Source organism: Fukomys damarensis, unplaced genomic scaffold (assembly GCF_012274545.1).
Source record: "Fukomys damarensis isolate Sample0158 unplaced genomic scaffold, DMR_v1.0_HiC HiC_scaffold_30, whole genome shotgun sequence".
Classification (NCBI taxonomy): Eukaryota; Metazoa; Chordata; class Mammalia; order Rodentia; family Bathyergidae; genus Fukomys; species Fukomys damarensis.
Window position 1 is genome coordinate 64,256,700 of NW_022900942.1, and position 13,032 is coordinate 64,269,731.

At 44.5% G+C, this 13,032-nt stretch overlaps 1 long non-coding RNA gene across 1 annotated transcript in view; it reads left to right on the forward strand.

Annotated features, from left to right (window-relative positions):
- The first annotated feature begins 6,000 nt into the window (after positions 1 to 6,000).
- LOC104872411 overlaps positions 6,001 to 13,032 on the forward strand; it is a 12,033-nt gene continuing 5,001 nt past the window's right edge. Inside the window, exons 1-2 of the long non-coding RNA XR_783157.1 lie at positions 6,001 to 6,086; positions 6,194 to 6,357. This is a non-coding gene — a long non-coding RNA (uncharacterized LOC104872411). The remainder of the gene's footprint in view (positions 6,087 to 6,193; positions 6,358 to 13,032) is intronic.

The following is a 13,032-nucleotide window of genomic DNA, read 5'->3' on the forward strand; positions in this document are numbered from 1 at the left end:
GCAGTGGTTTGTAAACCCGGTGGAAGGTGTGCCCCTCAGGGCCTGCATCAGGGAAACTGAGCTCCACAACCCAAGAGAGATTTCAATACGAGCTATATTCGTATTTCTGAAATAGCATGAAGTGAACCCTGTGCAAACTTGTTTTGCATCTTACTTCTCTTCCTAGGCATGGTCCTTCCCGGCCTCTCTCCTTCATGCTCCCTGAAGTCTCCTCTTCCAAGCTCACCCTGACATTTCTGCCCCTGTCCTCTGCTGCCTCTTCCTGCTCCTTGCCCTTTACCTTCTAGTTAGCAGGGATGGAAGCCTTCTTAAAAGAGATGAGGACGGGCTGGGTTTTTACTTTCATATTAATAAGGAAGTTAGCAAAGAAATAAAATTGGAACCATGGTCTGAGCTAGCCAGTCCTCCCCAGGTGTGAACACAACAGAGATGAGGCAGAACCCTGCAGAGCTACCTGCACTACCCTGTTCTTGTAAGCTCTGCTTCAGTGGCTAAGCCGTGGGAACAGTATGAGTATCCATCTACAAACTAGTGGATAAAGAAACTGCAAAAGCAGGAATGGCCGGGAGGTAGCTCTTCAGGAGAGCACTAATCTAGCATGTATAAAAATCTGGGTATGAATCCTAGCACTGGAAGAAAAAAAATAGACAAAAACTGCAAGGAAGTACTATATATATCAAAGCGTATTATTCAGCCATATAAAGAACAAGATCTTGACATTTGCTACAACAGGGATGAAACTAGAGGACATTATGCTAAGTAGATCAGACAGGGAAAGAAAAATATTGCATGACTTCACTTACGTGTGGAATCTCAAAATAAATACCAAATATACAGGGAAGGAGAACCAAAGGGGCAGGGGCCGGAGGGTGGGCAGGAAATGGAGAGATGTGGGCCAGAGCACGCGAAGCAGCAGACGGGCAGGTTGAGCAGTGTGAGGACGACCATACCTCAGCGGGCTCCAGAAGGAAGGACCACTGAGCAGAGAGAGCCCGGAGAGCTGCCCATTAGCCAGGCCTCTGCCTGACGCGTCCTGCTGTGCTCCTTTCTCGCTGTGCTTCCATCTTCGGCAGAGCCAGAGTTCCACCCCCCTCAAACATGTGGCCTTCTGTCCTCAGGGGGGACGTGTGGCTGTGCCTCACTCTCCTGGGGATGTCACTGTGCTGCCCGGCGTCTAGGAGCGGATGTACCTCCCTCTTTCCGTTTGCTGGCCGAATCTAGATGACCAAGTTGAGGGGCTTCCAACCTGAGGGCAGCGCTGTGGGGCCTGGGATGCCAGTGGTGGTTCTGACTTCCAGGTGACATTTGCCAGTGTCTGGAGACATTTCCAAATCACAGCGGAGAGGGGCACCCAGAATCTGGTAGCAGGGACCAGGAATGCGGCTAAACAGCTTATAAGCACAGGGCAGCCCTTTGTCAAAGAGCCATCCAGGCCAAATGCCAATAGTGTGCAAACAAGAGGTCCCCGTCCTGGGGAATGTGGAGCCACTAGGTGGAAGGAGCCTTGTTGTCCTCAAGGAGCACCCCAAACCCGACAGTTGACCGTATATCAATCTGGGAAAGGAGCAAGAAGTAACTCCTTTGTGGATGAGAATGCTGGGATGCACGGACTGTTTGTGCAGTCAGCTTGCCCTGGCTGGCCGTCTAGGGCTCCACATGAAACTGAGTTCCACTAAGGCTGTGGGGGGCTGTGGTGCAGAGCCCCCAGGCCGGCTTTGCTGGAATGGCCCATCTGGCTCAGGGTTTGAAGTGAACTGAGTATTGCTATGGAAATGGTGTCTTTCCCTGGGAAGCAACCCACACTGGCCGTGTCCACCACTCCCTGGCACAGGGCAGTAGCTCCTCTGGAGTTGGTTCCCACTGTGAGTGTCCTGGAAGTGCACTTCCCAGGCACACAAAGAGGCAGAAAAGACTGGTCTCACTCATGTGGAGAGGCTTCCGTAGGGACTAGCCTCACAGTCCACCTGCATCTCAGTTTGAGGGAAGGCACGTCCTTCTGCGGGTTCGGACTTACAATGCTCATTTTGGATTTATAGAAATCAGTGACACTGCAAAAGAAACCCCCTGAATCAAGCTCCTAAAGCCCAGGAGATAAGGGTGAAAATCCTGCTGCAGTGGGATTTAATCCGATGGTTGTGTAACCCACACTTGCTCTTCTATAGGAAGAAGGTGGGGCTGAGTGGGCAGGTGACTTGCCCAAGACCCTCAACCTGCAGGACAGGTAGAGCTCCACACGGCTTAACAGCTTTTGCTGCCTGAAGCATCCTAGTGGCTTCTAGAAGGTGTCTCCCCGGTGTCACACTGGTGTCACTTTGCTGCTCCGCTAGGCTATTAGGAGGTGAGCTCTGCCGTGCCACATTGATCTCTCCGTTTTAGATGTGTAATTAGCTGTTAGTATTTCATTATAACCAAGCTTTTCTTGGGTTCTCTATGACCTTGGCTCATCAAGTTCCTGGACCTCTGGATGCTGTGAGTTAATTAATGTTGCTGTTGGATGTGCACAGAGCCCAGAGTCCTGGTAGAAGTCACTGTTTGGAGATTACATTAGTTTTCATATTAAGTAAGCTTTCCCAGAATACCTACCAAGAACCAGCTTCAAGCCACCCTCTCTTGTCCCAGCAGAGAGGTACTAGGCTTGCAAACAAATGTTAAAAGAAGGGTGATATTTAGTAATATGTAAATGAAACCATCGAGTGTCATTCTTGTTGAAGGACAAAGACATGATTAGTCAAAAGAGGGAAACATCGTGATGCATTGCTGTTGAAATGCGGGATTTAGTCGTGATACCTTCTTGATGGCTCGCCTGGGGCACCCTGGGCCTCCTCCCCAAGGCAGGTCCCACTGTCAGCTCATGACCTTGTTGAGCAGATGACAATGAGGTGCGTGCAGAGGAGATGAGCCACGTGTGCAATTATGAAGAGCATATCATACCGTGTCCGTGGAATGCCAAGAGGAAAGACCAAGGAGGGTGCAGGGAGAGCCCTTCCGGGACCCCCGCACTGTGGGCAGGTGAGACTTCTGCACACTCACCACGATGTGTTCAGCTGTCACCATTTGTAACACATTGCTCACTGGTTGGCTGCACGAGCTCTGCGTCCATGCTGCCTATTTTAAATGGTCTTTTTTTTCCTATTTATACCTCCTGATGCAACAAACTTAAACTCAGATTGTTTCTCCCATCGAAGGAAGGAGCTGGCCCATCCAGAATACACATCAGCCCAACTCATCGTGACTCTGTAGGGACAAACAAGGCAGGCAAGACCTATCAGTTGGCTGCATTCCTCAATGTCATTGTTGATTGGTGTCTTCATTTAAAATGAGGGTGACTTTCTGCAAATTCTGAGAAACCGGGAAAGAGACCAACTGTCATGGGAGGGCATGTTCAAGCCTTGTAAAAAATGTGGAAGTAGAAGGCAGGGCAAGAAGTTGTATCCAAGTGAGTATGTTTGTGTTTGATTGACAAATCAGTGCGTGTTTATAGAGTGGGAAAGGATTGATTAAGAAAAAAAAAAACATATCGGTTCCTGCCAACTTTGAAACTGATCTAGAAACTAGAAAAACAAAGTATTTAAGCTCCATGCACCAACGATGGCTTGATGGCTCCATTTCTGTTGTCTGGTGGCTGACAGTTTGCTAAAGCTCTTGTTTTATTTTATTTCCCAGCTCTACTTTCCTTGCCTCCAGCCCTTCTTCGCTTCCGGAGAACATTCTATGGTCCTCTCTCCCTTCTTCCCACTCCTGCGTCCATTCCACACCACTGTCCCTCTGTGGACTCCAGGTTTCATGTGGAAGATTGAGAATAGCCCAGAACCTCTGCCTTGGGAATCAGAAACATTTATGCTGAATTCCTGTTTTACCGCTTAGTGGCCATATGTTCAAGCTATTTAACTTTTCTGAGTTGTTTTCTCATCTGCAAAGTACGGATAATAATAGTTACCTACTTCCTAGGCTTTTTGCGTGAATCAAAATAAACAATGTATGCAAAACTGCCTAGCAACAGGCCCAGCACAAAGCAAGTATTCGACCAACAATAATTGCTTGTGGGCTGTGCTTAGGAGGCACAACATCATGTGGGAGTGTGTGGGGGAGTTGTTCAACTCATGGTGTCCCAGAGTCAGAGAAAGAGGAAGAGACCAGGGTCCCAGTTCCCACCTCAAGGACATGCCCCAGCAATCTAACTTCCTCCCAGTCTGTTCCATCTTTGAATAGTCCTCCTGCCTCCCAGGAGCATCACAGCGACCAAGGCTTTGCAGGGAGCAGGTTTTCCGAAACTCACAGAATCTCACAGAACCATCTGCTTCCTCTTTTTCTTACCTATTTCCCAGACTGCGGCCAAGCCATTTTTAATAATGTGCCTTTATCAGATCATATGACTCCTTGCCTAAAACCTCCACTGCAACCCACAGGAAGTCCTTACTCCTCCCCCAAGCCTTAGAGGCCTGTCTCCTGTCCATCTCAGCCACCCACTTCCTACCTCTCCCTTGGGTTCTTTGTGGCCTGGCCACTTGGCCACAGGCGGTCGCCCAGATGTGTGTTCCTACCACATTGACTTTGCTTTTGTCCTGCCTTACATCACCCTGTTCCAGGTCATCCATTCATTCAAATGTCACCCTTTCTGGGGGGTAAACCGACTGCCTAGTTAAACAATGGATCCCACAGTGTGAAGCCACTGATACGTGGCCATCCTTGACCAAACATGACCTGCAAATGTGCTGTGTACGCCCCACGCCCTCTCCATCTCTATTGCTCCATTCTACACATAATCTTTAGTGCTAGATGTCGACCCGTTTCACTTGGGAGAACACACATTGCTGAGAACATCAGTATTCAAAGGGTAGGACGCAAGCTTCGAGAAGGCAGGTGCTCAGCCTTTCATCTTTATTTTTCTTTACAACCCCGGCACCTACAGGTTCTCTGCAGACATTTGTCTGATGTATGAGTAAGAAAATAACCCTGGGCTGGGTTTGCCATCTGCTGGGTGTTTCATTAATGAATTCTTTTATTCTTGTTTGCCAGTGCTCTCTCTGTGCACACAGGCGTGCATGGAAGTTGGAAATGACCCACAGACTCTGCCTCAGAACAACTCTCATACACGAGTGTTTCAGCATCCTGTTGGGGAGGACCCCGAGGCGCTCAGGCCCAGCAGGAAGCGCGTCCCGATGGAGAGGCAGCGACTCCCCGCGCTCTGAAAATTTGATCACACGTAGGAAGCTTTGTCAGAGATGGGGACCGAGTCTCAGTTTCCCTTCCATTTCCAAATTCAAGTACCGTCTTACACATAGATTTCAAAGGCTTTTATCGGTATGTGTTCTACGTAGCTTACTTGAACATTTCCAGTCATACTTTTGTGCTTGTTGATTTTCCAGTTTAGATAAAGAGCACAAAATGAGTACATCTCCAGATACTTTTTTTCTATGACTAAAATTTACTCAATTAGATATTTAATGCAAGACTGCTTTATATTATTAAGATGGGCCAGATAGGACATTGGGGGACATTTTTAAAAATTAGTAATATTCTTTAGGCAGTCATGGTTGCTTAATAGGCTCTTGAAACTACACCTAAACTTCCCAGAGTAAGAAGTGACTTCTGGTAAGACGGGAGAAGTATATTGTCACACACTACCCGCAGCCTGGTTGTGGTTTTCAACTGGCATCACTATGGAAAAATGGTGCAAAAGATATGGAGCAAAACACGGATTCCCTGACTGGATCTGTTTGAGTCAGAGTCCCAGGGACGCCCAGGGAAGTACCTAGGGCTGGCTCACTTTCCCCTTCATCCTGATGGCCATACTAGCTGGGTTCAGGGAGGTAGTCAGCCAGGAGTGCCGTGGAAACATCGCTCGGAATCCTGACCTACGAAGCCATAGCCCCAGTGAGTCGACCCCTCAGTTTTCCTCAGGGTTCCTGTCCGGATTCCGCATTCTGGATTCCGCGTCAACTCCGGCTCAGTACTTCCCCATGGGAACCTGTTTCCCAGGGAGTCCGGCGCCACCGCGTCCACAGCAGTCCCTCACACCCCCCTGAGATGCGCCCCTGCCTGGGCGTCCAGTGTGGTTGTTTCGGGAAACATGGTTTCTGCCTCAGGTTACGCGCTCTGGGAGGCTCATTAGCTTACAAACCTTCTTGGCTAACAGTCATCTTGGGGCTGTTGAGAGAGCATCCACTTCATTTCTGTGTATTTTAAACTACAGGTTGAGTTCCCCTTACCCAAACTCTTTGGGAGTGAAATCGTTTTGGATGTCCGGTTTTCTCCATCTTTGGAATATCTGCACATTTATAACGACGTACGGTGGGGACGGAACTCGAGAGACACGCGATTCTTGCTTCGTGTACAGCTTACACACACAGCCTGAAGGTAATTTTATAACTTATGAGAAATAACTTTGTGTGTAAAGCGAAGTTTCATGGTGTGGAATTTTCCACTTGTGGTGTCTTGTCAGTGCGCAAAAGGTTTTGGATTTGGGGACATTTTGGAGTTTGGGTTTCTTGGGTTACAGCTGCTTAATTCTGCAACCTTGTGACATCTCTTCTATTTTGTAATCTAATGCCATCCTGTGTTTATGCTGCCTTCATTTTGGGTTTTAACGTTGGTTGTGCGCGAGCACATACAATTTAATTAAATTTCATGTTCCTGGAAGCAAGGGAAAGAATCCTTCGTTATAGCTTTGAAACAGTGCAGATTGCTATGCACACCAGAGAGTCTTAAATAATTGCAGAAGGAGATGATAGAGACAGGACGGAAGAGGAGAAGGGAGGGAAAAGAGGAAGGGAGGGAGGACATTTTTGTTTCTGAAAACGAAGGGGTTTAGACCAGCTTTTTTTCAATATTTTTTGTCTGTCTATCTGTCTAGATATTGATCTGTCTATCAGCTGCTCTGGGGATTGAACCCAGAGCTTTGTGCATGTCAGGCAAGTGATCTACCACTGAGCTACACCCCAGCCTCAAGGGCCCATTTTTGAACAGGTGCTAAATACATGCTTACTTAATATAGAGAGCTACCCAATCTTGCCAAATGTGTCCTAAAGCTGCAAACCCAGTACTGATTCCCTCTAACTCTCGCCACCTCTCCACATACACAAAGCATCTTTTCAGACTCCATTTCCAAAGTGAAGATTTTATTTAAAAAAAAAAGCATCATTCGTATACAGATTGATCTTCATTTTCCCAAGTCCAGAGTAAGTATCCTCAGCCTTAGGATGGTGCATATTTTACACCAAAGCTGGTCTTGTAATCATTGATTTAGCAGTTGCCGGTCAGATTTCAAATCTGATAAAAAGGACCTTCCAAAATATGAGAGCTGAGTTAGAAATCAATAATTGACCCTAAATATTTTAGATTGAAATGCACGCATGTGTTTTGTAAGAAGAGAGCTCACCAAAGCAGAGGGATGTTTTAGCTCAGCGAAGCAACCCCTTTCTGCTCCAGTCAAAGTTACGTGCAGACTGGTGGAATGAGAGGCTGTAGGTAGGAGCCTCTGCGGTACATATGGTCCGTGACCTTCAGCCAGATTCTCAGGCATCCCGGCACCCAGGAGATAGATGTGTATGTGTGTGTTTGTGTTTGCATGAGTGTATGTGTGTGTGTGTGCACAAGGATGTGTATTTGATAGACTTTGAAAAAATAAACATGTGTACTTGCAGGTAAGTTCATTCTGGTGTGGTCCTGAGATTCCAGCAGAGACTACCTGAGGGCCAAGAAGCCGAGTCAGTGCCCTGTACAGACTATCCACAGTGAAGTTCAGGGCACAGTGCACACAGAAGAAGCAGAAGCCCAGGGCTTCCTTCCTGGCAGATGCAGCCGACCAGCTCCTTCTCCTCTGTCTGGGACAATATCATCACGCACCCACTCAGATAATGCCTCATTTCACCCAGCCATCTAAGGACATATATTCTTCCTCCTCATTGCAAAGATACTACCTGCTCAAAGCTGAAAATTCATTAAGTACTTAAAAGCACACAAAAACAAACCGAATGCAATCACCACCAAAGCAGGCCCCTGTTCGAATTTTGATATTGGTTCTGGAAATGGTTTTGAAATACAGTCAGTCCTTCCTATCTATGGATTCAACAAATGGCAAGGCAAAAATACTTTTGTAAAACACTGCATCTGTACCTACAGGCTCCGGCCCCTCCTTTATCATCATTCCCTAGAAGCTTCACATACTTTACACTACAGTAGGTAGTGGAGGCGAGTGAGAGGTGGTGCAAGTTACATGGATGTGCACAGACCGTGGCTCCACTCCCATGCCATTCTGTATGAGGGAAGTGAGCATCTCCGGGTTGACATCTACAGGGGACACCGGAAGCTATCTTCTGTCGATACCTGTGGCAGCTGACAATGTATAAGTCATTTATGAATTTTATGTGCACTGTTGATGCTGCTTTTTAAAATACGCACACAAACTATCAGAGTGCTTTAGCTTGCTCTGAACTGGGCCTCTGTGTGACTGCTCATTGAGATGAGGGCCGTGCGAGCCTTGAGCGTCTGCACCCAGAGCTCATCACATCACAGGTCGTTAGGGCAGAAGCCAGAAAGCAGAGGGAGCTGGGTGTGCTGCTGGGGCTCTGAAGCGAGGGAGAAGGGCTTCCTGTCCTCGGGTTGTGAAGATGCCTTCTGCACGGCCTTCTGAGAACAGCAGTTTCTATATTTCCCATCGAATCCATCCGCCATTCACGTTGGAGTGGAGCCACCACCCAATCCTGCGCCTTCCCCGGCAGAGTCCCAGGGCTATAGGAAGGTCACTTGTCTGTATGTCAAGCGTACTTTGAAAACGTTTAGATTTGTCTTGACCCTTTCCAGAGAGATCACATTCACTTAAGGAGGTTGTTAGAACTGTTCCATTTTATCCTTAACTCTTGTTGTTCATCTCTAAGAGTGCCTAATGTATACATCAAACTTTATCATAGGTGTTGGTCAAGGAAACAACGTCCTATATATCAGATGCCCTGCTATCTGAGGTCTTAGGAGGCCCTGGGCATTTTGGAACCCATCCTCTATGGTAAGGGGGCTGCCGTATCACTGTCCTGTGACACTGCAAGACATCTGCTAAAGTTTTTTTATGCTCTTCTTCTATAAAGTTGAGTCAGTTGCTCTTGCTATGTATTCTTCCATACAAAATTGAATTTAAACTTACTGAGTTAAAACTGTACCAGGAATTTTAATCACGATTACATTTAATTTGTAGATTAACTTGGGGACCATTCATCTTTCTTTCATATGGTCCCATATGAGTGCTGGAATGTCACTCCACTGAATAATAAAATCTTCTATGGTTTTTAGTAAATTTTAGTAATCTTCTCCATACCTTATTTTTCCAATATAATAAATACGTATTTTCATACATACAGAAAAGTTCTGAAATGTTTATAGTCTATACCTCCACCAAGATTCTACCATTAATACATCACTCTATTTTTACCAGATATTTACCCATCTCTCTGTATGGCAGTCATCTTATTCTGGATGCATTTCAGCATAGTTTGTAGGCATCAGTATGCTTCCCCAGTACCTGAGCACACATATCTTTAAGCAGAGTTCCACAGGGTTTTTTTGTTGTTGTTGTTGCTGGTGCTATTTATATTAACCTCCACATGGACAAAGCTTATCCACAGTGAGAAAAATCATGAAGTTATACAATATGCACTCTTTTGTGGAAAGCATCATCTGTGCGGCATGAGTTTCAGGAGGTTTATCCACGATGCTGCAGGTATCCACAGAAACTCCTTTTTATGGTCAAATGGTACTGCATTGTCTGAATTTTTCAGTTCACTTATTTATTCTCTTACTGGTAGCCCCTTGGGCTAGTTTCAGGTTTTGGCTTTTACAAAGAAAACCATGCATATTCTTGTCCAAGCCTTTTGATGAACATGTGTTTTCATTTCTTTTCAGTGAGTACCTAGAAAGAAATTCAATGGCTAGGATATGGATGTATGTTGAGTTCTATAAAAAATAAGCCACCAGGCCTTTTCTCTAGGTTATATAATTTTGTATTCTCACCCAAAATGATGAGAGTTCCCTTTTCTCTACAGCCTGAGCACATCCATTTCAACATTTAAAAAGATGTAATTGTCCATTCTGGCAGTGGTGTCTCATTATGGCTTTAGTTTTCATTTTATTGAGAAATACCATAAAGGATTAAAAAAACGTTATTGACCAGTTCTGTTTCGCCTGTTGTGAACGGTCTGTGTAAGCTCTTTAGCTTTTTTTTTTTTTAATTGGGTGAGGTACTTGCTCCCCGAATTCTATACAGGTAGCTATTTTCCTTTGGCCCTTTGTGTTGGCGTTATATTTTCTTCTGGCTTCTATTAAGAAGGAGATGTTCCTCTGTCTGTTGTTCTGTTGAACATAATTTGCCTTTTTCTCTACATGGTTTAAAGAGTTTTCTTTTGATCCTTGGTTTTCTGAACTGTGACTGTGATAGATGTTTGTATTGATTCTGGAGATTTTCTTAGAACTTCTTGAATCTGTGGCTTGATTTTTTTGGGGGGCGGATTGTGTTAGCCATTATTTTTCTACATAATCTCTCTGCCCTCATTGAAAACTAAAATTCTGATTTGATTTCTTCCTGATGTTCTGTCTGGTGCAGACAGAGTTTAAGGCTGCACCTTGGTATCTGTGGATGTCTGAGTGCTCTGTCTTGTCTGTTGTTTTACTTCCCAGATACCCATTTCTCTTTTGAAGTTTTTAAAAATCTCTGTTCTGTCAAATATTAAGATTTCTTTCACCTCGAATTTACCTACTTTAACCTCTTCCACCCTCTCTCTGCGTCTTTTGTTTGTCTGTTTTAAGCATTCTATTATAGACAATGTATTGCTAACTTCTGTTTCTGTTAAATCCAGTTTGAATGCTTCCATTTTTTAATGTGCAAGTTTAACCCATTTACATTTATTAATTACTCTTCTATTAGGAATGGTTTTTGCCATTCTGTTTCAGGTTCATTTACATGTACTCTATCGCTTCTTGGCCTTTGGCTGAGATCAAGTGTATATGTACTCTATTTTGTTTTTCTTTCTCTCTCCTTTCATATTGTTCTTTAGAATGAATTTTCTTCTGCAGGTTTGAAAGTGAATCAACCATATTTTTGTCTCTTTGTGGTTGGTTCTTAGTCTAGAATTAATTATTCTTGAAAATTTACTCCTTTTGATTTAAAAAAATTCAAAAATATCTTTATCTTTTCATGAACTAGTAAGTTTTTTTTCTTTTTTAATTTAATTAATTAATTACTTTTTAAGTTACATACTTTTGGGACCCTCGCTGTCAATTATTATGGCTTAGAATTTTAGCTGGGGTTATAATGTATATTCTGTGTTTCCCCATTTTTTATTTCTCTTTTATTTTTTGTTTATTCATTTCTGTTGCTGCTGTTTTGGTGAAGCAGGCAAGGATTGACTCAGGACAGCTCAGGGAAGGAGTCTGGGTGAGTCCATTGCCCGATTTGCTTTATCTGTTATTCTTGCCCAGATCACCCGTCTTGCACGCAGGAGTCCAACACAGTTAGGCTTTTCTCACTTTTCAAAAGTTCCCAGAATTCATATTTCCCTCTAGCTTCTGTAATTTCTCCAGGGTTGGTTCTGGGAAGGCAGCCAGCATCAGATGCTTTATATGTACACAAACCTGATGGTTGGTATTTCTTCATAGAACAGGGCCGGCTCCTTTGGGGAAGGAAGACCTGCACAGAAGCATGTATTCCTGGCCTGTGTTAGGGTTGCCAGGAGGGTGCAGGGGGTTATCAGAGGGGCCCTGCAAGGGAGGCAATGGAAGGATATGCATGAGACCCTGGGGGCTCTCCTCCAAACCAGGAGGCGTGGTCTGCTGAGGGTGAGGGCGTGGGTGTAGAACCGGTTTGCTGCTTTCCACAGCTCCACAGGCAGGAGCTATGAGGCCCATGAAAACCCCACAGTACAATCTCACTGGTTCTGGCACAGGCCTGGTGTGTTCCACTGGTTCTGTGTAACGTCTCTCCCTCCCTCCAATCTCTTGCAGCTGAGCAAAAGACTCCGAAAATGCAGGATGCTGAGGTCTCAGCATCTGCCTCTCTAGGTCGGACACAGAGCTCAGCACTTACTTTGTGTGTTCTGCAAAGACTTACTTGTTGGAACTGTATTGAAATCGAGGTTTTTCTTTACTAAATGCATGGTCCTTTTATAAGCTGTTTGTGAATGCCTGCTTTCCTGAGGCTTTTCTAATGCAGGTCATTATCATTCTTTGTAAATATTACAAATTATCTACATACGGAATGATTCCTCAATTGTATTTTCAGTTTGCATTTTTGAATCTTTTTGCAAGTGAGTACATATATCACAGGTGCGGTGCTTTTATTTTCCTTAAATTTTATTAATGCCGATTTTGATCAACAAATCATACTTGTATATATTTACATATTTCCTTGTATATATTTACATACGCAGTATTAGCTACAAGAAAATAACATTACTCCTAATGAGAATTTGCTATTCATGTGTTTTGTCTGTTTTCTCTTGGGGTGTTATTTTTTTTACTGATTTTATCACTTTTCTATAAGGGCAACAACACATTTATACTGAAAACGTATTTTTTCCTATTTATCATTTACCTTTACATTTTGTTTTTGATAAAGTTAATTTTTACATGTCAAATCTACCAAATGTTTCCTTTATATTCATGTTCCAAATACTCTTTATATTTGTTTTTTTAACTCACTTCTTATCCTTTCATTCTTTCTCCATTCCCTCTTTCTCTTTGCTTTTAACATTGTACAATATTTCTCCTAAATAGTATCATTCCAGCACCATTTTTATTGGCATCGTTTCTCCACCAGTAATTCCAAATTCCCGCCTTGTGAATTCACCTTTAATTGAAGCGCAGGGAGGAGCAGTTTGGCCTGTGCCATGGGGCGTGGCTTGAACTCACAGGCCTTCCACTGGCCCTGAAGAATATTGTTAGACTCGCGTTCACAACCTGTCACAGGAAGTTTCTTGGGATGGATCAGGTGACCTGGCACAGTGCACCTCACCGCCCTCTGCTGGGCTCAGCCAGTGGCCCCTCCCCCCC